The sequence below is a fragment of the Notamacropus eugenii genome, chromosome 6 (assembly GCF_028372415.1).
Source record: "Notamacropus eugenii isolate mMacEug1 chromosome 6, mMacEug1.pri_v2, whole genome shotgun sequence".
NCBI classification, from domain to species: domain Eukaryota; kingdom Metazoa; phylum Chordata; class Mammalia; order Diprotodontia; family Macropodidae; genus Notamacropus; species Notamacropus eugenii.
Window position 1 is genome coordinate 185,105,261 of NC_092877.1, and position 16,064 is coordinate 185,121,324.

The 16,064-nt window shown below is 37.5% G+C and overlaps 1 pseudogene; it reads left to right on the top strand.

The window, feature by feature from the left end:
• The first annotated feature begins 4,959 nt into the window (after nt 1-4,959).
• Nucleotides 4,960-10,537, top strand: LOC140512214 (heterogeneous nuclear ribonucleoprotein L-like; annotated as a pseudogene).
• Nucleotides 10,538-16,064: the final 5,527 nt, after the last annotated feature.

The window sequence follows — 16,064 nt, forward strand, 5'->3', positions numbered from 1 at the left end:
CATTCTGCCAATTATACTTTTTTAAGGAATTCTTCTCTTCAGTGAGTTTTGGTTCCTCCTCTTTCTTTCTGTAAATTCTACTTTTAATGGAGTTGTTTTCTTCAGTGAAATTTTCCCCAATTTTTCCAGTTATGTTTTTTAAGGAACTATTTTTCATACTGTTAATTTTTGTCGTTCCTTTTCCAGACTCTTGACTCTCCCTTGCATAGCTCTTATTTATTTTGCCAATTTTTCTTCTGCTTTCCTTATTTAACTTTTCAAATACTTCTTGAGTTATTCCAAGAAGTCCTTTAGGAACAGTCCATGTGCCCATTGAGGCTTCAACGTTGGATGTGTTGACAATGTTTTCCTCTTTTGCCTTTGTTTTGATCTTCTCTGTCCGCAGAGAAATAGTTGATGGTCTCTGTTCATTTTTTCTAAGGGCTCCTTTTTTGGCTTAATTTCTCTGTTGGTATGTTGTAATGGTAATTTAAATGGAAAATATTTCATTTTCATTAATAGTCCCATGTAACCTATATGAGTCACATGGAAGCCTGAAGTACATGAGTCTTAGTACTGAGCATATGGCAGGAGGAATTTGCTGAATGAGTGGAACAGGAAGAGGTGGAGCAGAAGCAGAACTGAGAGGAAGTTAGTTCTGAGAGCAGTCTGAGCTGGGAAGGAGGCAGACTGCTAACTAGTGTGAGTGAAAGAACTTGTTTATTATTTTGTTTAAGAAGACCTGCTTGTGATTTGTTTAATGGAACTGGTTTGTGGGAAGCTTAGCAGAGAGAAGGCTTGGAGATGGTGTTGTTCTCTGTTTTGTTATTATGTATAGATTTTAGATTTTTTTTTACTGTGATGGATTTTGCTTTCTGATGTCTGAATAAATGTTTTGGTTGTGCCTTCCATGAGAAGAGTCTGTGTTATTTTTCATGATTCAGAATTCTGCTGCGATATTCCTGCACACCATGGGTATTGTGAATATTGCATTCATGCTACAAATGGTGTCTGGGATGGGATCGGGCAATATCAGAACTCTATTTGGAGACAGAAAGCAGAGAAGACACAAGAGGCAGTGTGCATCCTGGGGTGGAATGATTTGATTTTTTGCTCCCTGGCAAAAGAGTTAGCTAGGAGCACAGGGCTTCGGGAAGACTGGAATCTGAGGCTACAGAGAGAGGAACCCAGAGACTTAGGAAGATTTTTGAAGGGAATGACAATGGAACCAAGGAGTGAGTTGTTAGGAGTGTTTAGGAGAGACTGGTCCTTGATATCAAGTTATTAATTTATATGTAAAAGCAGAGACAAGCTGCTGGAGAAGAAGGCTCAGATGGAAAGGGAGTTGGAAGATTTGCAGGAGAAGTGTTTTATCTTGCAGTGTTCAGACACCCCTTTAGAAGAGAAAGCTAGAGAGTTTCGGTTGGTGGAAGAAAACGCTTATGTTGGTTTTGATCACAGGAGGCAAAAAGATAAAATAGGAAAGTGACCGCATTCCTGGCACAGGCCGAGCTTGATTCGATCCTAAACACAGGACAGGAAGATGTGTTAGGGAGAAAGAAACAGATGAAGAGGCTGAGGGTCAGGCAGTACTAAGACAGAAGCCAGAGAATCAGGCCCCCTCACGGTTTTGGTAGGGAACTGAGGATTTTAGTCAGCAGGAGATCACAGATATCCCAAAGAATGGGAGAATGGTTGGTATCTTGTACCGTAAGAATAATTGAAAAAGATAAATTTCCTCCAGAGAGAAGAGTAAATAGCCAGCAAATTCAAAGTCAGAATGCACTGATGTGAAAAGAATTGTTTACTGCTCTGTTGAGAGCAGGGGTAGATTTTGGAAGAAGAGATGGCATTCCAACTAATGAACCATATAAAATGTATCAATGAAAAGGCTTGATTTTAGACTGAGCAGGGAAGTAGTAGCTTTCCTTGCAGGTTGTTCTGAAATACTGAATCCAACTCATATTAAAGAGGGTGTGCCTCTAGCCAGAATAATGTGCCAGGGACTGTAAATTTGAATATAGTAAACAATAATGAATGAAGCTATGGTAGTGGGTGCGTGGACTCCAGAAGCATGGCTGCCCCTATAGCTATCCTGCTTCTGGTTACTGTCTCCTTGTTTCTTTTTGACTTTTTGTCTGTTAAATTTGTTTGCTATATTTGTTTCCTATAGGCTTAGTATCCTTCACCTGTGGATGCCTGATCACTCAAGCCAGGTGTCATCCCCAATCCACAACAGTGATGTGTCATCTCAGGACCTAAAGTCGATTTAACTCTGGATGCCAATTAAACAAATGATCTCTCAAATGGGGACTGTTAAGGCAGGGACAGCACTACATCCAATTTAAGCAGGATGTATCCATGGAACAAGACACCTTTGCCCCTTACCCCAAGATGTTAGGTCTTATCTCTTTGAGGGGATAAATGATGAAGTGCTTGTGCTCAAGACCCAATTTTATGTGCTCCTTTTGTGTTAGGTCTGTTATACTGCTACAAAGTTATACTGACAGCAGCTGCCTAAGATATATTTTTATATGCTTTATTTTCTGTTATCCCTGTTAAAATTCTATTGATACCCATTTCCACACCGACCAGACCTATATAATGATTATGAATGATCTTGGGTCCACATGTAATGGTAATTTAAATGGAAAATCATATTCATTAATAGGCCCATGTAACCTGCCTGAGTCATGTGGAAGTCTAATTTGCATGAGTCTGAGTCACATGGAGCCTGTGGTGGGAGGAGTTTGCTGAACGGGTGGAAGAGGAAGAGGTGGAGCTTGAGCATACCTGAGAGGAAGATAAGTCTTGAGAGCAGCATGAGCTAGGAAGGATGCAGGCAGCTGACTAGTATGATGAAAGAACTTGTTTGTGATTTTGTTCAACAGGACCTGCTTCTGATTTGTTTAATGGAACCAGTTTGTGGGAAGCCTAGTAGGTCTTGGGAATGGTGTTGTTCTCTTCATTGTCATTGTGTATAGATTTTTGTTACTATGATGGGATTTGGCTTTCTGGAGTCTGAATACCTGTTTTGGTTCTACATTTAACAAGCAGAATCTGGTGTTTGGAGATTCAGAATTGCACTGGGATATTCATGGCTGCCATGGGCACTGTGAATTCTCTACATATATGTGATTAAAGAAAGTTATTGACCCTTCAAAACTTGCTGTCGTGTCAGTAAAGCATATCTAAGGACCTGTGCTAGCAGGTATGTTTCAGGGTCCTTGCTGCTACGCTATGCCAGGCTTGCTGGGACACTTCTATACTGGACTGTGCTCCCCTTTTACCTGAGTCATAAAAGTACTATTTGCTGGTTTTCTAAGTCTCCCAAATCAAAAGATTTCTCCCCCACAATATTTCCACTGGCTCCATTTTTTCCGGGTTTTGTTCTGGGGTGATGCTTCATGGATGTTCAGGTATGAGAATGAGAATGAGTAATTTACTACTTACTATGTCATCTTGGACAATAGAAATCTTCAGTTAACTTTTTGTTAACTGTCAGATTGCTTGGAGCATTTAATTTTATTCCAACATTAAACCCAAGGTATAAGACTGGCCTTGTCATCTTTAGTCTATAAAACCTTCATCATTACTTAATAATGAGAGATTCATCTTTAGCACTAGTGATAGAGCAATCTGATTTAGGAGGAAAAAACCACTAGGAACCTAGTTTATATCCTCATAATAGCTAATAATCCTGATGTCTACTCTTAGCCAGTCATGGCTTAACTGCACTTTGGCTTTTTGTAAGTGATATGGACTATCAATTCCAAAGCCTATATAAAATGAAGAAGAGTTTTCTAATGCAGATGGCATGTGGCAGACTGGCATGAACAGTTTGTCAAATGGAAAATTGTCTAGAATGCCTTTTTTTTCCACTTTGCCCATTTGCAGAAAGTGTGTTGGAAAATGGTCTCAAAGTACAAAGCATGATTATAAATACTCAGCAAAGCAGAAACAACATTGAAAAAAAACCAACGTGATATGTGATGCACTTTAGTGAATTTAATAAGAAGGACTGAATAGTTATCTTCTCTTGTTCCTAGTGACTAACTGCGAAAAATAACAACACGGCAATCTTCTAGAATGCACTAACTGAACAGCTGAACAGAGAAAAACGTAAATTCTTTCAGACTAGTAAGACAACAAAACATTTTCAATTATTTGCAAAGAATAAAAGTGAGAAAGATATATTCCCCCCACTGTATAATGGTTAAATAATTTGAGTTTTGTTGCACCTATTTTGTAGGTTCAGAGAGTATAACTTGTTAAACAGCATTGTCTCCCAAAAAATAATTTAAAAAAAAGAACTAAAGTAAGCTTTTCATAACAATGGAATCATTCAAGATCTTGGTTCAAATGATACCTCTACCACTTACCTCCTATAAGAGACTTCAGAAGCACTATAATCACTCTATACTTCAAGCAATTCGTTAAAACTTTTCCTAGCTACAGTCACATTATGTTTTTTGATGAAAATTCCATATTGGGAGTTTCTCACAAAGAGAATCAATCCACAATTTCTACATATTTTTGTGCTATAAGCCAGTATAGGCAGCATATGTACACTAAAGCAGTTGATGGTGTGAGTCATTTTAACTACAACCACTGGAAAAAAAACAAAAGAAAACAAAACTAACCTGAACTATTGTATAACAGAATGACTTTTAGAGTTCAATTCTGCAGTTTTTACAAATATGCAACTTTGATTGATATCAACAGGATTTGCTAATGGTACCCTCTTTAATAATTTGTATATCCTTTTATATATGTGTAGAAAGTGAGATGGATATCACCTGAAATGAATAATCTCATAGAGTTTAGTCTAATAGAATATGTATTCATATAATTTAGTATCTCCCAATAAGTGTAACTGATGTTTACATATAAGCTATATATTGTAAAATACATGACTCTTTATTGGAAGATTGCATAATTTAATTTCCATATTAAATGCATTCGAGTATACCGGTAAAGATGTCTAACCTGGGTTTTCAAAAGGAAAAATACTGGCAGTCCAAGGTAAATTCATGGAGGACTTTCAATGTTTTAATTAACCCACTTCTTGCCCTTAAAAATCCACAGAACACTGTCTGCTCTCTTAACATTTCAATCTCATAATTATGTTTGGTCTTGAGAGAAACATTTCTAGGGAGCAGAGCCAAGATGGCAGAGCGATTCCCCCACAGACCACAAAATACTTGTAAAAATAACCCTCAACAAATTCTAGAGCAGCAGAAGTCACAGAACAACAGAGTGAAAGAGGTATCCAGCCAAAGTTAACCTGGAATGCCAAAAGGAAAGGTCTATCTCACAGGACACTGAGTGGAGCGAAGCCCAGGCCTGGCCTCACAGCACTGGGAGAAACTTCGGGGCAGAATTCCCAACAGGGAGGGACCCAGATCCCTCAAACCACAAGAGACAATGAAAGCTCCAAAGGTCAGTGTGGGAGGACTTTCCCAGCTGGCAGAAAGAGGAAAATGGTATCTCCAAACACTAGCTCCAGGCCACGGGAGCAGAAGAAGCAGGAAGTGGGAGGCTATGGTGGCCAAGGAAGCAGCATGGGTCCATTGTCTAGGCAGCTCAAATTAAAGCCTCTGTCGTAACTGAGCAGCTGATCTGAACCTCAGCCTTCAGTTGTGGCACCACCCCCAGCCAAAGTCCCTGGGGATGTTAAGCAGTTGGTCTGTATCCCAGCCTTGAGCATGGAACTGGGGAGAGGAGGAGCACTAGGACCCTACTCTTGACAAAGGATTCAGAAGTCAAGTATCTTGCTGGTAAAATGCCCAAAAAATGGGAAAAATAGGACCATAGAAGGTTACTTTCTTGGTGAACAGATGTCTCCTTCCATCATATTGAATGACGAAGAACAAGGCATACTGTTCTCAGTATGCTCAGGCCATAGAAGAGCTTGAAAAGCGAGTCAACAGCATGCTAAAGTGGAACCAAAAAATACTGAGGAAAATAACACCTTTAAAATGTGGCTAACTCAATTGGAAAAAGAGGTTCAAAAAGTCAAAAAGGAGAAGGAGGCTTTCAAGAGCAGAATTAGCCAAATGGGAAAGAAGGTTCAAAAGCTCACTGAACAAAATAGTTCTTTTAAAGAGAGAGTCGAGTTCAGGAAAGCTAATGACCATGAGATAAACAAAGAAGTTAGAAAACAAAACCAAAGGCTTGAAAAAATAGAAGATAATGTGAAACATCTCATTGGAAAAACAACTGACTTGGAAAATAGATCCAGGAGAGATAGTTTAAAAATTATGGGAGTTTAAAAATTATGGGACTATCTGAAAGCCACGATCAAAAAGAGCTAAGACATTATCTTCCATGGAATTATCAAGAAAAATTGCCTTCAAATCCTAGAACCGGGGGGCAAAATAAATACTCAAAGAATCCACCAATCACCTCCTGAAAGAGACCTGAAATGAGAAACTCCTAGGAATATTGTGGCCAAATTTTAGTGTTCCCAGGTCAAGGAGAAAATGTTGCCAGCAGCTTGAAAGAAACAATTTGAGTATTGTGGAAATGCAATCAGGATAACAGAGGATCTGGCAGCTTCTACATTAATGGATCGAAGGACGTGGAATAGGATATTCCAGAAGTCAAAGGAACTGGGATTAAAACCAAGGATCACTTACCCAGTAAAGCTGAATGCAATACTTCAAGGGAATAAATGGTCATTCAATGATATACAGGACTTTCAAGCATTCATGATGAAAAGACCAGAACTGAGTAGAAAATCTGACATTTAAACAAAAGAATCAAGTGAAGCATGAAAAGGTGAACAGGAAAGAGAAATCATAAAAGACTTCCTAAGGCCGAACTGTTTACATTCCTACATGGAAAGATAACATTTGTAACTCTTGGGACTTTTCTCAGTATTTGGGTAGATGGCAGGATTACATACACACACACACACACACACACACACACACACAGACAGAGACTACAGATTGAGTTGAATTAGAAGAGATGATATCCATAAAAAAATAAAATAAAAATCAAGGGGCGAGGGAGGAAAATACTGGGAGGAGAAAGGGAGAAATGGAATGCGGCAGGCTATAACTCATAAAAGACATAAGAAAAATCTTGTTCAATGGAGGAGGAAAGGGAGAAGATGAGAGGGAAAACGTGAAGCTTACTCTTTTCACATATGGCTTAAGGAGGGAATAATATGCTCACTAAATTTGGTATGAAAATCTAACTTACATGACAGGAAAGGAGAGGAGGAAGGGAGAAGTGAGGTGAGGGGGATGATAGAAGGGAGGGCAAATGGGAGAAGGGAGTAACTAGAAGTAAACACTTTTGGGAAGTGACAACTTCAAATGAGAGAAACAAAAGAGAGGGATAGAGTAGGATAGAGGGCAATATAGTTCGTATCCCACAATATGATTATTATGGAAGTCTTTTGTAAAATGACACATATATAGCTTGTATTGAATTGCTCACCTTTTCATGGGGAAGGGTAGGGAGGGATAGAGGGAGGGAGAGAAGATGGAATTCAAAGTGTTAGAAACTAGTGTTGAGAATTATTATTGCATATAACTGTAACATAAGAAACACAGGTCATGGGGTATAGAAATTTATCTTGCCCTACAAAAAAAGAGAGAAAATAGGGATAAGGGAAGGGTGGGATGTGATAGAAGGGAGGATACTTGGAGAGAAGGGGTAATCAGAATGAAAGGTATCAGAGGGTGGGTAGGGGACAGATGGGGAGAAAAATTGGAACTGAAAATTTTGTGGAAATGAATGTCGAAATCTAAAAATAAATAAATACAAAAAATAATTTGAAAAAAAGAGAAAAAGCATTTCTAGGTTTCTTAACCTGCCAATTTTCTTACTCTTGAGGTAGCTTTAGATCTGTCAGCCCTGTCATTTACAACATCACTTTAGCTTTGCATAATAGTTTGCATTTTAAAAGCAGTTTTACAAACTAATTTTAAGGTGATAATTTCCATTGCATATCTATAATAGCTGGGCACTAGACCCCTATGAAGTCATATATAGACATGGAGAGGGGGTTCTTATCATCAAAGATTTTACACCTGCCAAAGTGTGAACAAATCAAAATTGAAGATGTGTGTGTATAGACACACAGATCATATACATATATATGTGTGTGTGTGTGTGTGTGTGTGTGTGTGTGTGTGTGTGTGTGTGTGTATTCTACATTTTATAGAATGCCAGCAAACCAACAGAATCTGTATCATTTCTTTATAAGTGTCATTCGTCAATTTACTGAGTTTTCTTGGAAGTATGTTTAATTGAAACATTTATCATCATGATGGTTTTATTTTACCAAAACCTTAAGTCAAAAGAGAATATAATCATTATTAAGTTAAAGATTTCAATGTTAGGATATTTGTTCAATGCTCCTCCAACTTCCGTCTTCAAAAACAAAGAAGTTTGGAATGTAAGGAAGCAATCCAGAGATGCATAAAGTTGCAAATATATTTTACATACATAACTAATAGCAATCTAGTGACAGAATTGGGTCAGAATCCACTCTTCTGTTGAAGTGCAAACTGTAAACGTCCACAAATACTTTAGCTAAAAGGAACTTTTTTTTTTCAAATTTAAATCAAGTTTAGATTTTAGAGGTTCATATTGTTTACTGGTGACGAAGGAATCAGGAAAACTTTCCAAGAGAATATTGCTGCCAAATGGTTGTTCAAGACAGCTCCACCATCAACTACATGAAGGTTTTCTTAATCTCCAATTCCACAACTGCTAGTGCCTTCCTGCTGCAATTGCCCTATATTTAACTACTTTTTATTTTGTTTGGATTTATTCTCTCTCTCTCTCTCTCTCTCTCTCTCTCTCTCTCTCTCTCTCTCTCTCTCTCTCTCTCTCTCTCTCCATATACATATATATATATGTATATATGTATATACATATATATATGCTCATTTTCTCATTAAAATATAAGATTTTTTCAATGTTTGCATTTACATACAATGATTGTGACTGGCACATGTGATAGACATAGGAGTAGGGATTTTTTGAGCTATTTAATTAATACAGGGTGCTCCCAGATGAGCACACTCTTTTTTCCAATGTAGGTGGATCACCTTTACTGTCAATTTGTAATGTTAATCTCTTGGAATATTGAGGGGTGAAGTGACTTACTCATGGTAATATAGCCTGTGTCCGTAGAAGGATTTGAACTCAGTTCTGTCTGAATGTAAGGCCAATATTCTTACCATTATACCACAGTGATTTTCTGCTCAGAACACAGTGGATATTTGATAAATATATGTTCATTGAGTGGATGAATAAAACATTACAAGTCAAATCTATCTCCTCAGTATCATAATTTCACACTTACTAATTCTGCCTCTAATTCTAGAGTTATAAAAAGAGGTCAAATATAGTTAAAGCTATGGTCCTTGTCATCTCTCCATATAGGTTAGATTATTCTATAGTGATAAAGAGGTAAGGAAGGTGCTGTCTCAAAAAAGAAAAATTAATTTGAACTTTTAAAAATTAAATTCTCATGAAGTATTTCTCACTTCTGATCCTTGATAAAAAAGAGTGTCCTCATCGGGGAAAACCCCCTGTCAAATAAATAACTCAACAAATCCTTATTCCTAAGCATCAGAGAGAGCCTCCTCTCCTGGGAGATCACCCTGGAGAATATGGTGAGGGCAGCGGGTTCCCCTCCATGGATTCCCATGGCTCATGCAATTCTGCCCACCATCTGCACGGCAAATTCTCATTCCTACTCCTCCTCTTTCTTTTCCACACCCCCAGGAGGGCTTCATGGTGGGTACCAGAGCCATTACCATGAGGAGGGCTACAAGCCCCCTCCACCTCACTACAAAGGGAGAAGGATAAGCCCATCAGTCGGGAGCCATTGTCGGGGATTAACCTGATATGGCTCTCAGTATGGCCACCCCTGTCCCCTTTCTCACCTTCTGAGTGTGGCCCCATGCAGATAGCTCTGTGCTGATGGTATATGGCCTTGACCAGTCCCGGATAAACTGTGACAGTCTCTTCAATATCTTTGGTCTTTACGACAATGTGGAGAAGGTAAAGTTCATGGAGAGTAAGCCAGGGCTGCCATGAAAGAGATGGTGGATGGACAGAATGATCACTGATCTCAACAACTTCATGCTTGGACAGAAGTTGAATGTGTGCATTTCAAAGCCACAGGCCATCATTGTTCGTCAGTCCTATGGGCAGAAAGGTGAGTTGTGCAGCTACAAAGACTTTACTGGTTCACCCAACAATCAGTTCTCACCCAGGAGAAGGCAGGTAAGAACAGAATTCAGCACCCCCAGTAATGTGCTGCATTTCTTCAATGTGCCCCTGGATATTGTTGAAGACAACTTCTTTGAAGAACTACAATGAGCTAGGAGTGAAGAGGCCTGCTTCAGTGAAGGTGTTTTCAGGGAAAAGTGAAAGAAGCTTCTTGGGTCTGTTGTAGTGGGAGTCCAAGAGTGACACTCTGGAGACCCTGTCCTTTCGGAACCACTACCAGATCAAGAATTCAAATGGTCCATATCCCTAAACCCTGAAGCTGTGTTTCTCCACCACCCAGTTCTCTTCCTAATAGCACAGCCAAGATGAGGCCTGAGCCCATCATCCTTTCTTTTTTGCCATTTTTTTTTTAAAAAAAGTTCTTGTCTTAATTTTCTAATGCTAGTTTTAGTAGAGGCTTAACCATAATGAAAACCCTGCATATCAGGAGAGTGGGAGGCTCGATCTCCAAGATTAACCTTCACTTCTGAAAATTATTGTACATGTGTTTTTTTTTTCTGTTCATACATTTATGCTGCCTGCCCCTGTGCTTCCACCATATTTCAATAAACTTGTTATAGAATTTAAAAAAAAATTCAGGAAATAGACAATCACCATGAACAAGAAGCAAATTAGAGAAGCAGAGATCATAGAATCTTATTACAAGAACAAGGAAGATCAAAATACAAACTCAGAAGAGGACTGCAGAGACACTATACCCATATCTAAAAACAGAAAAGGGAATATGAACTGATTTGAAGCTCAAAAAGCATTCTTAGAAGAGCTCAAGAAGGATTTTAAAAGTCAAATGAATGAGGTAGAAGAAAAATTGACCAATAATTTAAAAACTACAACTGACAAAATGAAAACCAAAAAGAATTCACTGAAGAGAACAGATGCCTAAAAAGCAAAACTGGTCAGATGGAGAAAGAGGTATAAAACCTAACTGGAGAAAAAATTCCTGATAAGGAACAATTGGAAAAAAGGAAAATGAGGTATAAAACCTTACTGAAGAAAACAATTAATTAAAAATTAGAATTGGGCAAGTAGAAACTAATGTCTCTATAAGACATCAACAATCAGTTGAACAAAATTTAAGAATGAGAAAAATTGAATAAAATGTAAAATATTTTATTGGAAAGACAACTGATGTGGAAAAATAGATGCAGGACAGAAAAACCTAAGAATTATTGGTCTACCAGAAAGCCATGATGGAAAAAAAAAAGGTCCTGGACAATATCTTCCAAGAAATCATCAGGGAAAACTGTCCTTAGGTCTTAGATCCAGAGGGCAAAATACTTATCAAAAGAATCTACCTTGTGAAAGAGATCTCAGATTGAAAACATCAAGAATGTTGTTGCCAAATTCCAGAATTATCAGGTCAAGGAAAAAATAATGCAAGCAGCCAGAAACAAAAAATCCAAAAATTGCAGGACTACAATCAGAATCACCCAGGACCTTGTAGCTTCTGCATTGAAAGCTGAGAGGGATTGTAATTTGTTATTCTGTAAGGAAAAGGAACTTGAACAACAACCAAGTATCAGTTACCCAGTAAAATTGAACATAAACTTTTAGACAAGGAGACAGATATGCAGTGAAATAGGGAACTTTCGGACTTTCCTGATGAAAAGGCCAGAGCTCAAAAGAAAATTTAATCTTCAAATATAAGACTGAAGAGAGGCATAAAAATGTTAACAGAAAAAAAACAACTGTCATTTAATATTGGAAAACTGTTTACATAACTATATAGGAGAGTGATAGTTGTTAATTTTAAGAATTGTATATTTATTGCAATATTTGAAAGAGTTATATATAGATAGAGGGTAAGGGTGTAAATTAACTAATGTGATGATAAAAAACTTAAGGGAGGTGAAGTGAGAAGAGGAGAGGAGGGGGAAAATTCTAAATTACATCACAAGAAGGGGCACAAAAACATATTATAGTAGAGGGAATGAAGGGAGGCAGATGAGCACTGTTTGAGCTTTACTCTCATCGAATTTGGTTCAAACAGGGAGTAATATATTCAGTTAAGTATACAAATCTAACTTGCCTTACAGGCAGGATAGGGGAAAGGGGGAAGAAAAGCTAGGGACTGGTTAGAAGGAAGGGAAGAAGTAGTAATGGAAAAGGGAAAGAAAAGGGAGGGGGACTGATTGAAAGGAGGGAAGATTGAGGGAAGCAATAGCTAAAAGTAGAATTTTCTTCAGACATTCTTTCCCCAAATATTATTCTGGGTTATGAATGGGTTGTAATCTGGGCTGATAGAGACATTAGTAACGTAACCACAGATTTAGAGAGTTGGAAAGAAACCCTGTGGTAATGTAGTCCAGTTCATACATCAAGGAATTCCTGCTATACCTAGGATAATTTTATCCAGAAGCTTAATGTAAATTAAATACCATAACAAATATACAAAAAGAGCCAAGGAATTGCATGTCATGACAAAAATTTCATGCGGATGATATATCTCTTGGTTTTATTTTGTTCCCCCCACCCCTTTTTGACAAAGCGGGTCTCATTGTGTGGGATTTGAATGGATTGCATGTATAGACAAATGTTAATATAAAACGAGAGTAAATAAACATAGAACAAAAAGCAAAATCAATACTTGTAGCAGAGAGATGCACTAGAGGGTGAGACCAGTTTATAAAACACTTAGGGACACATTCAAGTAAGTATACCAAGAGTATTCAAGACTCAAAATGGAAAGTCAAGTACAAAGAGAAAACAAAATGAAAAAAATACATTTGCTAAAATCATTATAAAAATAGTTTTCTCCATGAAACACAATTTAATCACCATACTTGGACCCTATTCTTCCAATCTCAGAAGTCCATAGGAGGCAAATTATTTTAAGAAGATTGGAAAAGTAGTGATATTGGAATATATATATATATATATATATATATAATGTCTGTTCATGATGTATACACATGGAGCTATTGAAGAACGATGATAAAAGTGTCACAATGTGAGGGACTGAAAGATCAGATGCAAGGCATCTGAAGGACGCATAGATACCAAAGACGTAAAAAATATCTAATTGTTTTACCTCTCCCTCCAAAAAAAGTGAATAAGAAATCAAGTCAAATATCTATCTGTCTATGTCTATCTGCTATCTATCTATCAGTCTGTGTCTGTCTGTATATCTATCTATCTACCTGTTGCTTCTTGTGTGCTACCTGCCGAAAATTAAAAAAATACAATAAAATAGAAAGGTACTTCTTACCCTCAAAATTTGCATTCTAATAGTAGAAAGTAAGACATAAAATGCTGCTGCAAAATGTGGTGGTGGCAGAAAAAAGTGGAGAAGTATGAAGAGTCAGAAGAAGAATCTAGAGAAGAATAAAGAAATGAGAATGGATAGCCCAAGTACTTCATCAAAATAGAGTTTATTGGAGGACCTCATAAATTAAAGGAATGGGGCCTGAAGCATAAAAATCTTACAGGTTGAGAAGACTGTAAGGGAAGAGGCTTATTCCAGAATGAAAAGGATGTTGAAGAATGGTAGAAAAGTCCAGACAGTCAGAAATTATGCAGAATGAGAAATCAAGGAAGCAATTTGATAACTAATAACTTATTTGCCTACTCTTACATTGGGAAGACCAAGAAAGTTAATGTCTATTGCGCAGATGACAATATGCAATTTGAATTAGAATTTGTCCATCAGCAAATATATCTGGAGCGTACAAAGTAGATTATAAAGTTGAATAAGATACAAAGTATATTGAATTACCTTGTAAAAATAGAAAACTTTTTTTTATTGACCCCAAATGTCTCATGAAAGTGAAAGCATTTTGTTAGAAAGAATACACTGCCAGTGAGGCTTGATCATGGAAGCTACATATGAAACACAACAGTCTCTCAAAAATTTTAAGTGACTATCAGAGAACAAGAGAGGTTCAGTGGTGGGTATGGACAGGTTGTAATTCATATACATTGAGGAACTCTAAAGAACGGAGTTTGTACATTTTATGACAGGAATTATATGGTAGGAAGATGAGCTGGTCATATGAGATAAAAAAGACATGACAGACATACATTCATAGTGCTATAATGGAGATCTGAAAAAGTTAGGAGGAATTTCATGACTCATTATGATAAAATAATAAGTGGACCCATTACCAAAAAAATGTTGTGAGGACATGTATAAGAATTGAAAAGATGTCCAGGCATTTTGATTCAACCAGACTATGAAATACACAAAGTTAAAAACAAAACAAAACAAAACAACCAAGTAAACACACAGAAACATTACGGAGTCAATGGTAATTGATATTATCGTGCAAAAGGAACAAATATGATTAACAGAGCAAGGAACATGATCATATTTGACCTTCCTAGTGCATCATATACAACATACATGGATATTTCCCAAATAATTTTAATTGGCCAAGTGGAAACTTGGAGGGAGTCTACTTCTGGACATCTATGATTCAAGAACTTACAAATTGAGATGTCAAATTTGTGACAAACCAGAACATGTTGTTTTGTCCTTCATTCTTGAAGAGGACCATGATATCAGGAAGGTTATGCCATGACTGGCAAGTGAATTGCATTTAAAGGAAGGAGGGTTGTGCAAAGTCACTAGCCTCACTCTCTCTTCCAGAGCCGTCTGAGTTCAGTGGAAAGACAAAGATCACAATGACTGGAGGTGGCTTTGGATTCAGTGGAAAACCTTGGCCTTGATAAGATAAGGTCTGTCCCAAATCTCAGTTTGTCTAAGACAATATCCATTTAGTGATTAATGCTAAGTAAGAGAGGAGGAAAAGAATGCTCTCTTTTACCTAATTAAAAAAATCAATTCAGGAGGGGAAGACCATTAGGGTTCCTGGACAAAATAGAAACAATTGTTATATACATTTACTCTTTTCCATCTGGGCCCAATCAATGACCAAGTGAGGCTTGAGTTGGGACCTCTTGCTGGGCAACCAATGGCAGCCAAAGTGATCTGGGTTTAAGACATTTTCCTTAAGAAAGAAATGTAGCCTGCAAGCCCCAAGATATTGCACGAGGTTTCAGCAATCAAAATTTACATTCCTTTGGGCAGAGCACCCACAAGTAAGGGTATAATACTCTATGTGATTGCGGAAAGGAAGGGAGAGGAGGAAGGAAGGCACTATATTGCTCCACTAGAACTGGCAGATTTTCCTTCATTGTCAAAGAGGACTATGACCTTAGGAAGGTGATGTCATGACTAGCAAGTGAATTAAATTTAAGTGTAGGAGGGTTGTGCAAAGTCATCCACTTCACTTTCTCCTCTGGAGTGATCAGGATGACAGGAGATAGCACTGGACTCATTGGGAGACCTTGGCCTTTTTAATTTGATTTAATTTTTTGAATTTATAAATTTAATTAATTTAATTTAATTTTAATTTAATGTCTTTCCCAGGTCTGAGTTGAAGCCAGAACTCAGAGAATATATGAAAGGGACAAACAATTCCTCTGAAACCATTCCCCTTCTCCCTCCCTATCTCTGTCTCTGTCACTATGTCTATCTCTTTCTCAGCGCAAGAACCAGTTCAGGCCTATGAACTCTATAATTTCTGAGGAGTGAGTATGTATAACAGTAAGCAGCCCAATATACACAGGGGGATCTGCTGTCACAGATTCTTAGATCTGCATTCATAAAAGGAAAGGCAACTTTTCAGGGGTTAACAATCACTTTAATCAAGGATATGTATCAATCCTTTAACCAAACATATATCATTCACCTATTTCAGGGAAGTCAAGCACTCTGAACTTCAAAGAAAATATAGAGAAATTAAAAGTCAACAGAAATGCTTTCAAAATATCTGACCTTAGTTAAACAGACAACTGTCTGCTCATAATTATCAGAG